General features: G+C 47.0%; 1 protein-coding gene across 3 annotated transcripts in view; it reads right to left on the reverse strand.

The window, feature by feature from the left end:
* NR4A1 (nuclear receptor subfamily 4 group A member 1) overlaps positions 1–14,950 on the reverse strand; it is a 42,741-nt gene that overhangs the window by 14,453 nt on the left and 13,338 nt on the right. The window contains exon 1 of one of the 3 annotated variants that reach the window (XM_083490106.1): positions 9,485–9,734. The exons of the other annotated variants lie outside the window; for them this stretch is intronic. The gene's annotated coding sequence lies outside the window, so the exon portion shown is untranslated. Of the gene's footprint in view, positions 1–9,484; positions 9,735–14,950 lie in introns of those variants that run through there. 3 annotated transcript variants of the gene reach the window in all.

Genomic DNA, 14,950 nt, shown 5'->3' on the forward strand with positions numbered 1-14,950 from the left:
TTTGCAACATCTAGTCTCTGACACCCCTGGCTAACAGCAAGAACAAGGTCTGTAGATCTAGCTGGTTATGGGGCATTGTGCATGGCGATGGTCATTTTTGTTGAAAAGGCACCATTATTTTTAAAGGATTTATTTCCTAGCCGTCTGATCCGATATCCAACAGGTGCATGATCACTGGGTGGAAAGACACAATAGGAAAGACCCTCCTGTTGTCTGCATCATGACTGTTGTGCGTGGGCGATGTTTATTGTTCCTTGCCTAATAGGAGGCATGCAGCTGGGTGAGCTCATTTCCACTCTTATTCTTCCACCTCGCACAAATTTGCTGGGAACCTGCTGTGGGCACAAGCCTTAGGCAACAGTTTCCTTGGTAATGCGGAGAATGCAACCGACAGCAGAACTGGGCAACCAACCAACACAAGATCCTTTTAACTTTGAAGCTGAGACAATGATCCTGGCTTGTGCCAACAGAGGATGAGCTTCAAAGGCAAGGAGGAAAGCAAAAATCACATCGCCCCACCTCCAGCAAAACCACCCCCAAACAGCCAGCTTATATAGGACCCAAGAGGCGTGCCTAGCAGCTTGCAGGAGAAAACACATGCTCCTTAAGGGAATGGGTATGCTTGTTCACACTATTTACTTCCTTGAGGAGGGCCCATGTGGACTGCCTGAAGCTGGCTCACCAGTGCAGGCATTTGGATGGGGATCATAGAATTGTAGAGTAGGAAGGGACCCCAGGGGTCATCTAGTCCAACCCCCTGCAGTGCAGGAACCTCAGTTTAAGTATCCATGACAGATGGCCATCCAACCTCTGCTTAAAAGCCTCCAAGGAAGGAGAACCCACAACCTCCTGAGGGAGAACGTTCCACAGATGGATGAGTGAGGGGAGAGAGCGAGAGGGGATGAAATATACCGTATTTTTTGTTCTATAAGACGCACCAGACCACAAGACGCACCTAGTTTTTGGAGGAGGAAAACAAGAAAAAAAATATTCTGAATCTCAGAAGCCAGAACAGCAAGAGGGATCGCCTGCGCAGCGAAAGCAGCAATCCCTCTTGCTGTTCTGGCTTCTGGGATAGCTGCGCAGCCTGCATTCACTCCATAAGACGCACACACATTCTCCCTTACTTTTTAGGAGGGAAAAAGTGAGTCTTATAGAGCAAAGAATACGGTAAATAAATAGGAGGAGGAATGGGGAAACAGATGCCTTCCCATTTGGGCGTCACTCCTGCTGGTTGAGGACAAAATGGAGATGCCAAAAGGCATTTGTGCAAGCAGCCATGTTCTGGAAGTGAAGGGACAGCATAGGAGCCTGGGGAGAAGTTTTAAGGACTTTTTATTCCAAACACAAAAGGTAGTTATCCAATGGGTTTGAACCAGGGCTGGGGAAACTGTGGCCCTACAGATCTTGCTGGAGCACAACTCCCATAATCCAGGAATTACTGGGCCAGGGCTGGTGGGAGAGTCTAACAACACTGGGAGGGACACAGAGGCAAGACCACCAAGGTACCGAGGCTGGACTCAAGTCCTTGACTGATGCTGTTTAGAGATTCCGCAATGCTTGGGACTTCCCAAGTCCACCTCCAGACCTTCAGCTCTTCCTTTCATCCTAATCTTCCCTGATTCCGGATCTCTCAATATTCCCACAATCAAAAGTGTGGAACATAACAACAGTGTGGACTTAAGTGCTCTCGGATATTAGGCTGTTTCCTTCCTATCAAGAAAAGAGTAGGGCTTGGAAACTATAATCCATAGTCAGACATCACTAACAGTAAGTACCGTATTTTTTGCTCTATAAGACTCACTTTTTCCCTCCTAAAAAGTAAGGGGAAATGTGTGTGCGTCTTATGGAGCGAACGCAGGCTATGCAGCTATCCCAGAAGCTTTCACTGCGCAGCGATCCCTCTTGCTGTTATGGCTTCTGAGATTCAGAATATTTTTTTTCTTGTTTTCCTCCTCCAAAAACTAGGTGCGTCTTGTGGTCTTACAGAGTAAAAATACGGTAGTTCACATGCATTTTTCTTTTCGCTTCCTACCCCCTTAACGATGGACAGCACACCTACAAAACTGAGAGGGAAATGCTGTCGTTTTGCAAAACGTATTTCATACGATTTACGGCTGGCTGATTCTAGGAGGGGGAAAGCTTGAGAGACACTCTTGCTCCATGCATCTCTCATGCACGTAATGAAGAGGAAGATTGTAAAAAAAGAAAGAAAGAAAGGATTATCTGTTGAGTCACACCTTTGCCTGATCACTGCTCACATTGACCTTAAAAAAGTGCTTCTTCTGAAGGGCTGTCCTTATCTCTTGAGGCTCAAGCTGGGCAGCAATTTAAGCACTGGCACAGACAAGATACAATAAATCAGGGTGCCTTTACCCCCCAAGAGGCACCCTCATGCTGAAAGTACGCTCTGTGGGGGTTTAGCAGCAAATGCCCCCCCGCCCTGTGGAAGAGGAGACGTAACAGGAGTTTTTGGCCCAGGCGAAAACCAAGACAGTAAGCAAGTTGCGGCAAGTTGATAATGTCATTCATATCGCAGACCTTTAAAGGTTAGATTCTGTTTGGTGAAGGAGCTTTAATGGGCAGTAAAGGATCACGGAATGCAGAGATACGCAGAGTTCCAAGGACAAGGTTAAGGAGCTCTCCTTGGCGGGAAACAAACTCCTCTTTGCTTGCAGTGGTACTGGGACAACTGCGGCTACGGACCGGTCAGAACCGCAATCCCTCTGTTAAGCTGCTGTTGGTTCAGCCGGCCTCTGGAAAAGAAGGTTCTCCCACTGAACTGAACCAGGATGCCCTCCCTCCTTGCCCAGTTTAGAAAGAGTGGCAGGAAGCACACGCCACATCCCTGTGGCAGAGCAGAGAACCACGTGGGCAGAGGAAGCCGGTGGAATGGCAGGTGCTTCGGCTGTAGTGAGAACAGGTCACAAATAAGGGTCCGTTTCAGTTACCTGAATGGGCACCCAAATGTCGACCTTCGCAACACACTTCCTTCCAGGGCAGGAAGTGGCAGAAGAAGCCCCCAGGGTTTCTGACAGTTTGCCACTCCAGTGGCATCTGCAAGGGAGTTGCCATCACCAGTGTTAGACATTCAGATCTATAAACTAGGCTCTCTTAATCCAAGATTACAGCCACCAAAGCAGAATGTCTAGTTGTCATTTTGGGGCAAGACAGCACTAAAGTCTTATTTTTCAAACGATGGACTGACCATGATGGCTTGTCAGCTAAACATCTGGCTAGATCAGAAGACAACCTTGAGATAGCTGAAGAACTTTTGAGAACGTAAAGAAGGAAAGTCACTTGATCCAGGGACAGCTCACATATATATTGGCTTATTCCGACCTCTTTTTCTGAATGGTGACACAGACCATTCATAATATAAGAATATTCTCCGTAACTGTGAGCAAGGCAGTGGGGTGGGGTAACTGAAGACAAGCCACAGCGTTTAACTACAAGATTGTTCACTGCTCCAGCTCAGCCTGCACAGAAAAAGCATTTCGGCTCCTGAAATTCATTCCGATTGTGCAGATAAAATATAACTGATAGAAATCTACAGGATGTGGTATTAGTGTGTAAAAACAGTCAAGATCCAGTGATCCCCAGGCACAAACCACCAGATGGTGGAAATGTCAGGCGCCTTCCTGGCACCCAGGCATCTTCAGTTGGTTGCAAGTGGCCGTTAGCCAGGTTCAAAATGCGCCTGGCTAATTTCGAACACTGATCAGGGCCAAAGGTTCCATTTGCCCAACGAGTGGGTGGGCAAGCCCCAATCTATTGCTTTCTAAAGAAGAACATTCGCTGCTTGATACCAGTGTGCTGCCACACTCCCAGCTTCCTTGCTGCCACATAGGCTCGTTATTCTGCTGCCCTAAAAATAGAACCCTGGTACTTAATTGTTAAAGCTTGTTAGGATTTACAGTGCTCTAACACAGCAACAGATGCTACCCTGGGCTCTTCCTTGTGACATAGTATTTATTAGCTCTCTTCCCCCCCAGAGGAAGGCCTGACGTCTGCAAATGCAAGAGGGCCATCTCCCTTGGTAGTACAAATCGAGATAGTTCCATTACACTCGCTGGAGATCAAATCTCAGGGATTGCGGCTGGGATGGCAGAGCACAAGATGACAGCCAATACCACTGGGGCTTCTCAAACAAGGAGGCCTCTTAGCAAAAGGAGGAACGGGGAAAGAAGGCTGCAAGGTGAGAGCATCAGTCGAATGGTGTGACAGATAATGCTAACTTTCTATTGATATTTCTGTTTATAGACTGAAGGAGTCCCATGGAGGAGGGATAGGCAATGTGGTCCCCTCCTAATGTTGCTGGACTCTAATTCCCATCATGCCTGGCCCTTGCATATGCTGGCTGCTGGCTGGGGCTGATGTTGCTGGTGTCTAACATCACCAAGAAGTTAGTACACCTTGGCTACCCCAGGTCCAGAGGTTGATCTACTCAGGTGAGACAAGCAGCCGTCACAGGTCCAGGAAAAGGGAACGCATCATTGACAATGCTCTGAAAACACACTAAATTTGGACAATTCAGGGGTCAGGAAATACTCCCTGCAACTCCTGCCCTGCCCCATAGACTCTAAAGGAATCTCACAGCTCTACACTTGCCTTCTGTAGAGATTCCATACATTTGCTTACTATCTTCTCTGTATGAAGAGCTTTCGAAAGGTAGCGCAGGAGATTTTCTGGATGCAAACAGGGCTGCTAGCTTGTGCAATGGGTTTTGTCCCCTTTATTCGCTCTAGCAGCCCTTCCAACCAGCCACCATAGCCGTACCTTCCAGCAGTGTTGATATATAAATACTGAGCAGGTGACATGCTCGATGCTAGTGTACGATTTTTGCTCAAGGCAGAAAAGCAGGGCAGCAAGGGCTTTCCTGGCCAGGTGGCATGCAAAACATGCCGGCAATACCACACCCACAGTTCATCCCCTTTATGACTGTTACCAGCATGACACGGGGTAGATAGTCACGGGTTTTAACAAAGAAGACTATTCTCACAACCTTGTTTATGTCAGGGCAGATTGCTATCCTGCTGCCAAAACGTAGGGCTGTATTCAGCTAAGTTGTACTCAGAGCAGACCTATTTAAATGAATGTGCATGGCTGCATTAGGTTCAATAATTTCTAGGGTTCTACTTTTATGTTTCTACAGAGCGGTTTGGATACACCAGCATAGGTTCTGCAACTCTTTCCCAAAGTAGGATTTCACCTTGCTCTTTGGGATGCTGCAGAAAGACATCTTTTGTGTTCATGCAAACTCTGGACCAAAACTCTTCCCCCAAAGCCTCAGGGACCGGCCAACTGAACCACAGTGGTACCTCTGGTTACGTACTTAATTCGTTCTGGAGGTCCGTTCTTAACATGAAACTGTTCTTAACCTGAAGACCACTTTAGCTAATGGGGCCTCCTGCTGCCGCTGTGCCACCAGAGCACGATTTCTGTTCTCATCCTGAAGCAAAGTTCTTAACCCGAGGTACTATTTCCGGGTTAGGGGAGTCTGTAACCTGAAGCGTATGTAACCCGAGGTACCACTGTATGGGAAAACCGGGCATTTGTGTGTTGCACTAAGGGACTCACAGCATCCAATGGGGCTTGTAAGTTGCACAGTTGCCTCCAACAGAGGCTCCAAATGCCAGGAGCTTGCCTTGCCTGGGTGCAACGGCACCCTGTGTACTGCTTCTCGCACACAGCCCTCCCCAGCCGTCCAAGAACAGTTAATGGGTGCAGTCTTTCCATAACAACGCATTCACCTCTCCAGCTCAGCCAGCCCTTTCCAGAGCCTTGTTATTTTCCCAAACACAAATGGCTTCTGTGGCACATCACAAACAAGCAATGGAGGCACGGCTACCTCTTGTACATTCGTGGGCTTGTTTGCTTTTAATTTTTTTTTACAGATGGACCTATCTTGGTACAAGTTGGCCTCTCTTGCATTTCACAGCTGGGGCATTCAGGTGCCGTGCCTCCACATTCCTTGTTTCAGAGAAAGACAGACACCAGGAAGCATAAACTACCTTGAAGCACATCTGGATAAATCTCATTAGTTTGGAGTTATTCCAGAGTTAGCCTGAGGATTAATGCTTATGTGTGTGTACACAAATCTACATTGGTGTAGTTGTTCTGGGTTAGACAGATCATCGCTCAAGCCCAGCAAACTTTCCCCAACAGTGGTCAGAAAATCTGAATGCTCACAGCATTGGCTATGCTGGCTAGTGTATGGAGGGGGCGAAAGATTTCATACCCCTAGTTTAGAGAAATCAACTGGGGACTAACAATATGACCTACTAGCTCCTTGCTTAAAATACTCCCTGCGTTCACAGACTAGACTGCTCAAGAGCACCCCCTGCCGGAAAGCCAAAACAGTAAGGATGGATCACTGTCTCTGTACATGATTACGGTTAGTGCAAATTAACCATGGAGGGGTTCCTAACTTCGGAACCGAAAACAGTAGCTGCTGATGCTCATGCATGTTTTAAAGCTAAGATGGCTTACAGATATCAAGGGGGCTTGGAACAACGAGTGCAATTTTTACAGTTGGTTTGGAACATATGGTTGAGGTTATCGTCCCACTCTAGGGAAAAAGAACCCCACTGTTTATTGGCCAAGACGTTCCAGCGATAACCGCTGGAAATAACTGCTTGTGCTCAAGCCCACCTGAAGGAGGTGGGTCTAGGTTGATTCCAACCCAGATGTACAACTATCTAGTGGTATTATAGATGGTGGCCACACACTCCCCTCCCCCTGCCTTTAACAGCTATGCAGAAGGCAGAAATCAAACAGGTGAAGCTTCATACAGTTACATGGATGGCATGATGAGGAAAGCTACGCCTGAAAGACTTCTGAAGAAGTCGACATGGCAATCAACTCTGTACTCCATGCTGTCAACAAGACACAAACACACACACAAGTTTCCAATAATTAGAGACCAGGCACAAAGTTATTGAGCTGTCAACATCAGATTTCAAGAAGCCCAGATCAGCCACCTGGGATTTTTCCTAGTTCTGATTGTCAGACAATTTGCCCCTTGCTTTAGCCTGCCAACAGCAGTTTCTCCTAATGGAGGGTATTTGGGTGAGATGTAATGAAAAGTAGGTCCCTTTTGTAACTGAGGCTACACGCATCTTTACCACTGAATCCAAAGGGACTTCTTTTTTTCTTTTTTTTAGTAAACCACATTCTTTGTTGTTTTAATTCCAGTAAAACAAAACAGACCAAGTAGACATCTTCGGGATGGCATCCTCGTTATTGAACACCACTTCCACAGGATGAGCTCATATTAAACTACGATGAAATCCCCCCATTTTATAATGATAGACTCAACTGATTCACGCACCTAGGTTTTTCACTTTTTCACCATCTTACGTGCAGAAAGTGGATGTGGCCCGGAAAAGAAGGTGCCCGTGATGAATTTGGAACCGTGACAAAAAACGAAACCCGCTGTGATCTGGCTCCTCAGCCTTTGAAGTCTAGCGCACCAACTTAGAAACAGGAGGAGACCCTGGTAGCTGTGAAAAAAACAGGCTGCCAGGTGCTCGAATTTGATGCTGCACCTGTTGCTCAGAACATGCCAGGAACTGCAAGCCCCTGAGAAGCCACATGAAAGAGGCCATGGCGAAAGGAGCCCTCCCTGATTTACGCTCCACACCACCTGTGCTGACAGCAAGCTGCTTTGCAAATCAAAACTTACAATTACTATTATTATTGAAAGAAGAGCATCTCTTTTTGAGAAGGAGGGGGAAGAAATTAGACGGATAAGAGGGTGCTTCAAAATCTTCCCTCTGCACACTTTGCATGCAAACAGGTCCCCCCCACCCCACCCTTTTCCATCTTGAAGAGGGATTTCTGCGTTCAGGAAACAAGGGCAGGACCAGCAATTGGCTTTACAAAAAAATTCTCCAACCCGATTAGGATCAAATGTCCCCGGGGACACTCTGCAAAGGCTTTACCTCACGCAGACAAGAATCTGGCACAAAGAGCTCTTCCTTGGTGGCCTCAGAATAAGGAAACAAACTTGAAGTCATGGAGAAACCTGTACCGGGGGGGGGGGGGCAGGGCACATTCAGCCTGATAAAGGAAACTTCTGCCTCACTGGAGAGTTGCAGGTGTCTAACAAATCAGTGGCAACCTCAACAAAGATGGAACTCATTATTTATTTCCCCCTCTCCAAAATATGGAGTATTACAAAAACCAAACCATGTTACCAGCCTTGCAAGGGAACTTTGCAAGAGAACAGTCTTCATTATTCAGAGCCCACTGAGGCTGGCTGCACATTGTATTTTTGGCTATCAAACGTCCACCAGGTTGCCTTCCAGTAATGAAAACTCGCTTTCCTTCCAAATCAGACACCATTAAACTTTTGCCCCAAAAGACACCCCCCCCCCGTCAGATTACACGGCTGTCACAATCGAGGTTTAAATATACATATATAAAGCAAAACCCACCGCTTAAAACTCACCAGCACACACCTGCCAAAACTCCCAGAAGCTCAGGTTACTGCAACTTCATCCTTTAAAATGCAAATGTGGGCTCCCTGAACACTTGAAACAAGTGCATCATTATAGTTTCCTTAGCCCAAACCCAGTCCACCCCCCCCAACCCTGCAAATCCAATCCCCTTGCACTTTTCCAGTACAAAAATGCCAACATCTCCTTCAATACATACCACGGGGGGGGGGGGGAGGAACATGCCCCAATACATCATTTCACACCTTCCTCATTGGATCATATATATTTTTGCACTTTGATTGAAATTCAGAAATAATTCTCCTGCGTTTATTTCATTTCAATATTTGCTTGCATCACTTTTATCCCACTCAGTTAACGACGTCCTCTGAGTCAATTATACCTAGGAGCCATATGCGGGACAGCTTTCAGAAGCTGCCAACGTAACGTCAGGTTTAATGTTTGCACTATGAAAATGAGCAGCCCTGCAGATCCTGGTAACGCACTGACTCCACCTTAGAGCAACTTTTCGAAGGCTGCAAGCCGAGACACACCTACTTAGGAGCCAATCACTGAGAAACTCCGTGGGGCTTAAATCTAAGGACCGAGTTCTGTTCACCCCCTAAGGAAGGTGCACCAGGATAAACGAGTTAGATCTGCAAGGGTCCGCTGCACCTGAAGTCCTGGATTTAGAATGCATACATGAAGCAGTGTCTATACCTAGCCTTCCCATTTTGCAGAAAAAACTTTCCGGAGTAGAAGCTTCCCCAGCCCAAAAGATATAACCGCCCCCGCCCCGATCTCCTGCACAGCCAACTTTTCACCGTGCAAGAGCACCCCGGGCACAAAGCAACGCTCTACAATCCGTGTACTACAAAGTTCTTTTTTCCGCCTTCCAAAACAAAACGCACCCCGCATCTCTCCGCACCCCTCCCCATGCAATCCCCCCTACATCTGCCAAAAAGTCGACCCTCGGGCGCGCATCTTAAGCACTTTCCGGGAGAGGGGAAAAAAAAAGCAGAGTTTTAAGAAAATCCACGTACCCAAGTCAGCTCAGAGATCGTTTTGCTGCAGTTCCTTCCACTTTTGGGTTTTCTTTTCGAAATGGGTTCTTTTTGGTGGTGGGGGAGCCTTCCCCCCCTCCAAAAAAGATAAATAAATAAGTCAAGCTTGCATCGAGGGCTTGGCGGCAGCGATTGCCTTCCTCCTGGTCCGCGGCAGCCCAGAGATGCGCGCGAGAGAGAGACCTGCACGCCGTCTAGACGCCGAGTAAGCCACTGGGGCTCACCAGCCCGTGGCCAGGAGATTCTCTTAAGCTCTCTGTGACGCACAGGCGGAGGGGTGGGCAGGGAAGGAGGGGGGATCCTCTGACGCACGCGCCGGGCTGCAGGCTTCACCATACAAGGCAAAAAGGGGCGGAATGTTCCGGCGCCCGCGGAGCGAGGGGAGGGGTTGGAATGTCTGCGCGGGTGACGCACGCGGGGTTCCATTGACGCACGCCTTGGAATTGTTTGATCTAAAAATAGAACGAGCTGCCCCCGGCTAAAAATAGAGCCCTTTCCCTAAGCCGGGGAGACGAGAGAAAGTGTCATAGGAAAAACCAAAAGGGGGAACGGGAGGATCCAGGGAACGGAAATGAAGGGGCGACGGCAAAATAATAATAATAATAAAAAAAGACCGGGCGATGCAAGAGGCGAGCGCGGTCTTGCAAGGCGAGCTCCTAGCAGCGCTCGGAACCGCGGCTTAGGCAGCTCTCGCAGCGGTGCAGACACGCCGGCAACCCCCCAGCCGGGCGGTGGTTGCACCCCTCCCTCCTTCCGTCCCTCCTTGCCAGCCACGAGGTTCTCAGGACAACCCCAAACTCCTCTCGCGTCTGTGCTTCCAGGGCCCTCCCCTCCTATAGTCGCCCGAAGCAGCGGCTCCTCCCCTTTCCTGGGAGCAGGGGCCGGCGGAACGCCCCGAGACTTGATTTAGAAGATGCCCACCGGAGAGGGAGCGGAACGGTGCCAAGCGGGGGGCGGGCAATGCTCTCTGCTCAGATCGCTGCAAAAGCCACGACGCCACCACCATGAATACAAAGAGCTGCTGCCCCCCCCCCGGAGTATTTGGGGATAATGCGAGCTTTGCAAACATGCGGGATTTGGGTTGCAACATTTTGAGCGTTATTTTGCTTGCAAGCGTCGTCCACTCCCTTCTTCAATAACAGCGCACTGTGAATTCAGACGAGACCCCCCCCCCCACTTTCTTGGCCTGGAGATGGGAAAACAGGATTTCTGCACCCCCCCGCTGCTGTGAAAGGCACAGGGGCAAAAGCCACTACAGAGAAATAAACAAAAGTTGCAATCCTATGGTGAGAGTCAATTTCAGCGAGGGCATGACTTTCGCTTTTCTAACCCCATTTAACCAAGGCTGGGATGTTTTCCAGGTTTTTGCCTTCTTGCAATGCAATTAATTGGCCCCTGCGGCATGGTTTTAAAAGGCACATGACTGAGCTGAAGCTAAGCGGGTCTGGCTACTGTATTGATGAGAGATGGCCTGGGAAGCTAAGGCCTTAAGTCCCTATCTTTGGGCGGGGTGGGGGTTAGCTTGGTTATAAAATTAAACAATTACATAAGTAGAATTTTTAAAATATTTAAAATATTTCCCCCCATGCTTTGAAAATGCACTATCACTAAGCCTACAACCCGATTGAAGAAATGTTAAAAATCAAGAGTTTCAATTCATTTAACCAAGAATAATATTCATATCTGTCAATTAAACAACTTTTCTAAAAAAATATTATGCACCCAAATCAACTATGTACTGTGTTTTCAGATGATGCACACATCCTTTGTAGTACATGTCCTTACTCCTCTCCCATACAACCCAACTAGGGGCAGGATATTTGTTAATTATTCACAAATGTTTAGTACTACTGGCAGCACTAAAAAGTTAGAAACAATAAATACCATATTTTTCGCTCTATAAGACGCACCAGACCACAAGACGCACCTAGTTTTTGGAGGAGGAAAACAAGAAAAAAAATATTCTGAATCTCAGAAGCCAGAGGTGCAAGAGGGATCGCTGCGCAGTGAAAGCAGCAATCCCTCTTGCTGTTCTGGCTTCTGGGATAGCTGCGCAGCCTGCATTCGCTCCATAAGATGCACAGACATTTCCCCTTACTTTTTAGGAGGGAAAAGGTGAGTAAAATATAGAGCAAAAAATATGGTAAATAAAAAAACCAAGAAAACCATACTCTGCACATTTATAACACTGGTGCTGGGGGAAAAAGCTGCAGCGAATCTGAAGCTCACTAGATCTCCAAAGTGGATAATAAATTAGGCTAGGGAAATGAGTGTAAAGACGAGGGCAGAGCCCTGCCAGCTTGCATCAAACATTTGCCCTTTATCACCATCTCTAGTTGGCTGGCTCTGTTTTGGGAAAAAGCCTGGTGGAAACCCCTCCCCCCCCCCTGCGCATGTTTTGCTCAATCAAACAAGGGAAACTAGAGACAAGGGTGACTCAGGAGTCCAGAAAACTAGGTCAAGCTTTCTGCACGTGCCCCCAGTGCACCTGTTGCTGGCTGGGTGGCTTTCCTTGCATGCCCCAACCATAAATAATTTTTAAAGAAGTACAGGGGTACCTCGGGTTACAGACGCTTCAGGTTACAGACTCCGCTAACTCAGAAATAGTGCTTCAGGTTCAGAACGTTGCTTCAGGATGCGAACAGAAATCGTGCTCCGGCGGCACGGCAGAAGCAGGAGGCGCCATTAGCTAAAGTGGTGCTTTGGGTTAAGAACAGTTTCAGGTTAAGAACGGACCTCCGGAACGAATTAAGTACTTAACCCGAGGTACCACTGTAGTTCTCAAAGCCTGGAACTCTGCCACAAACAAGGCACTGGCAGTCATCCCTGCCTCCACAAACTCAGAGAAGCCTCTTTCTCTTTACCTTCCCAGCCAGCTTTCTAAGCCCACTTCCAAATCTGATTTTGCTCTCTGCAATTTTGTTTACAAGACCTTAACAGCCCCCCCCCCAGCTTTTAAGGCAAGTTCTGGTAAAACTCTGGAAAAATGGAACTCTGGAATCACTCCCTCCTGTATTTTTTTAGAAACAAACAGGGGGCGTGGAAATAAGAAAAACTTGGGGGGGGCACACAGCCCCTCCTAATTCCCCTCCCCCACCTTCACATCTCCACAAGCTAAACTTAACGCAATAAAATCTAAATATATTCTATATGAACATCAGTAATATCAGATAAAACGCAACAATGAAAAATTTTGCTCTGAGCGGGAGTGAGAAGAGGCGGTAATAGCTTTTGTTAAATAAAGATGTTGTCTGTTCCAGTCTAAAAAAAATTGGGTAAAAAAAAATCAATGTTTATTTTTTTGCAAGAACCTTACGGAAACTGCTTTGGGAGGTTTGCCTGAAAAGCGCCAAACCAATAAATATTCAAAAACCTTAGCCTCCACCATCACAGCCTCCTCAAATCAAAAGAGTCAAAGTACCCATTAGGTGCTACTGCCAGTCCTAAATTGTCCACAAAAATTTCCAGGCTATAGTTTAGGTAAGATAACCTGGGAGACAAGTCATTGGAGCAAGCATGCCTTTAAAATACACTTTCTCTTTTCTTTACTTTTCATAGTTTGCATAGCCTGTTCTATTGGGTTGTAATAACCAAGAGTCATAAGAGGAAGCCAATAAACGTGTGAAGACTTTTCAGGGTTTGGCTCTAGTGGGATTAACAGATTTCATTCAGGTTCATTCACTGAGTCCTGGATTTTGGAATGAACAGGCAGCACAAGAAATCAGAGGGTATTACAATTAACTCTAGACTAGCTGAAAAGCATATTATCATCAGTGCGGGATCTTGCGGTCCTTTGCCAGTAAGAGAAAAATATTTGGGCTGATTTGCCTCTATGGTTCCCCACTACTTAAGTCCCAAATGGGGGTTCTCAATCTGTACCCACTTTCTTTGACCTACTACAGCTGTGCTAATGCTCCATAATGATGATGATGATGATGATGACAACAATAATTTTATTATTTATACGCCACCCATCTGGCTGGGTTGCCCCAGCCACTCTGGGCAGCTTCCAACATATATAAAAACATAAAACATTATTACAGTGGTACCTCAGGTTACATACGCTTCAGGTTACAGACTCTGCTAACCCAAAAATAGTGCTTCAGGTTAAGAACTTTGCTTCAGGATGAGAACAGAAATCGTGCTTTGGCAACAGCAGGAGGCCCCATTAGCTAAAGTGGTGCTTCAGGTTAAGAACAGTTTCAGGTTAAGAACGGACCTCCAGAACGAATTAAGTACTTAACCTGAGATACCACTGTATTATTATTATTATTATTATTATTATTATTATTATTATTATTATTATTATTATAAGACTTCCCTAAACAGGGCTGCCTCCAGATGTCTTCTAAAGATGGTAGAGTTACTTATCTCCTTGGCTCGGGGGTTGGATAACTCTGTACCCTCCAACATTTATCCAGTGAAAATAGGGGTGCCCTATAGAAAAGCGGGACATTCCAGGATGAAATCAGGAACGGGGGCAGCTTCTGTAAATCCGGGACTGTCCCTGGAAAATAGGGACACTTGGAAGGTCTGCCACTTTAGCTAATAATCATGACCAACTTGCGTTCATTAACTTCAATGGGTCTGCGCTGAGTAGGCCTTCACTGAATACAACCTCTCTGCTTTGTCAGAATACAGAAGCTGCTGTGGACTAGATTCCTGGGCTTAAATTTACTTGTTGTTGCTGTTTAGTCATGTCCGATTCTTCGTGACCCCCTGGACCGGAGCACGCCAGGCACTTCTGTCTTCCACTGCCTCCCGCAGTTTAGTCAAACTCATGCTGGTAGCTTTGAGAACACTATTCAACCATCTCGTCCTCTGTCGTCCGCTTCTCCTTGTGCCCTCCATCTTTCCCAATATCAGGGTCTTTTCCAGGGAGTCTTCTCTTCTCATGAGGTGGCCAAAGTATTGGAGCCTCAGCTTCAGGATCTGTCCTTCTAGTGAGCACTCAGGGCTGATTTCCTTCAGAATGGATCGGTTTGATCTTCTTGCAGTCCATGGGACTCTCAAGAGTCTCCTCCAGCACCAGAATTCAAAAGCATCAATTCTTCGGCAATCAGCCTTCTTTATGGTCCAGCTCTCACTTCCATATTTACTTCCAAATTTACTTGAGAATAGTACAAGTTCAGGAAAGGTTAAGTGAGTAGCCCAGGGCATGTCAGTATCTCTGCTGCAGGGCTCTTGCGAAGCTAAAATGATATTCTGAGTTGCTTATTCACAAGGAAATGAAGATGGGTGGGGAGAAAGATCACTTCACAGTGTGCCAGGCATTACTTGGTAAAGCTGCAGTGGCTATACAGAACCTCCATGTTTAGAGCAAGTTAGGCTGCTGAACAACAGCTGCTGGGGAGCAGAAGCGGGAAAGGTCTATTGCCTACAGGCCTCGTTCGGTGAACTTCCCAAAAGGCATGCAACTACCAGCCACTGCACATGGGACACGGG

This window comes from Podarcis liolepis (assembly GCF_965112155.1).
Source record: "Podarcis liolepis genome assembly, chromosome: 2".
Classification (NCBI taxonomy): Eukaryota; Metazoa; Chordata; class Lepidosauria; order Squamata; family Lacertidae; genus Podarcis; species Podarcis liolepis.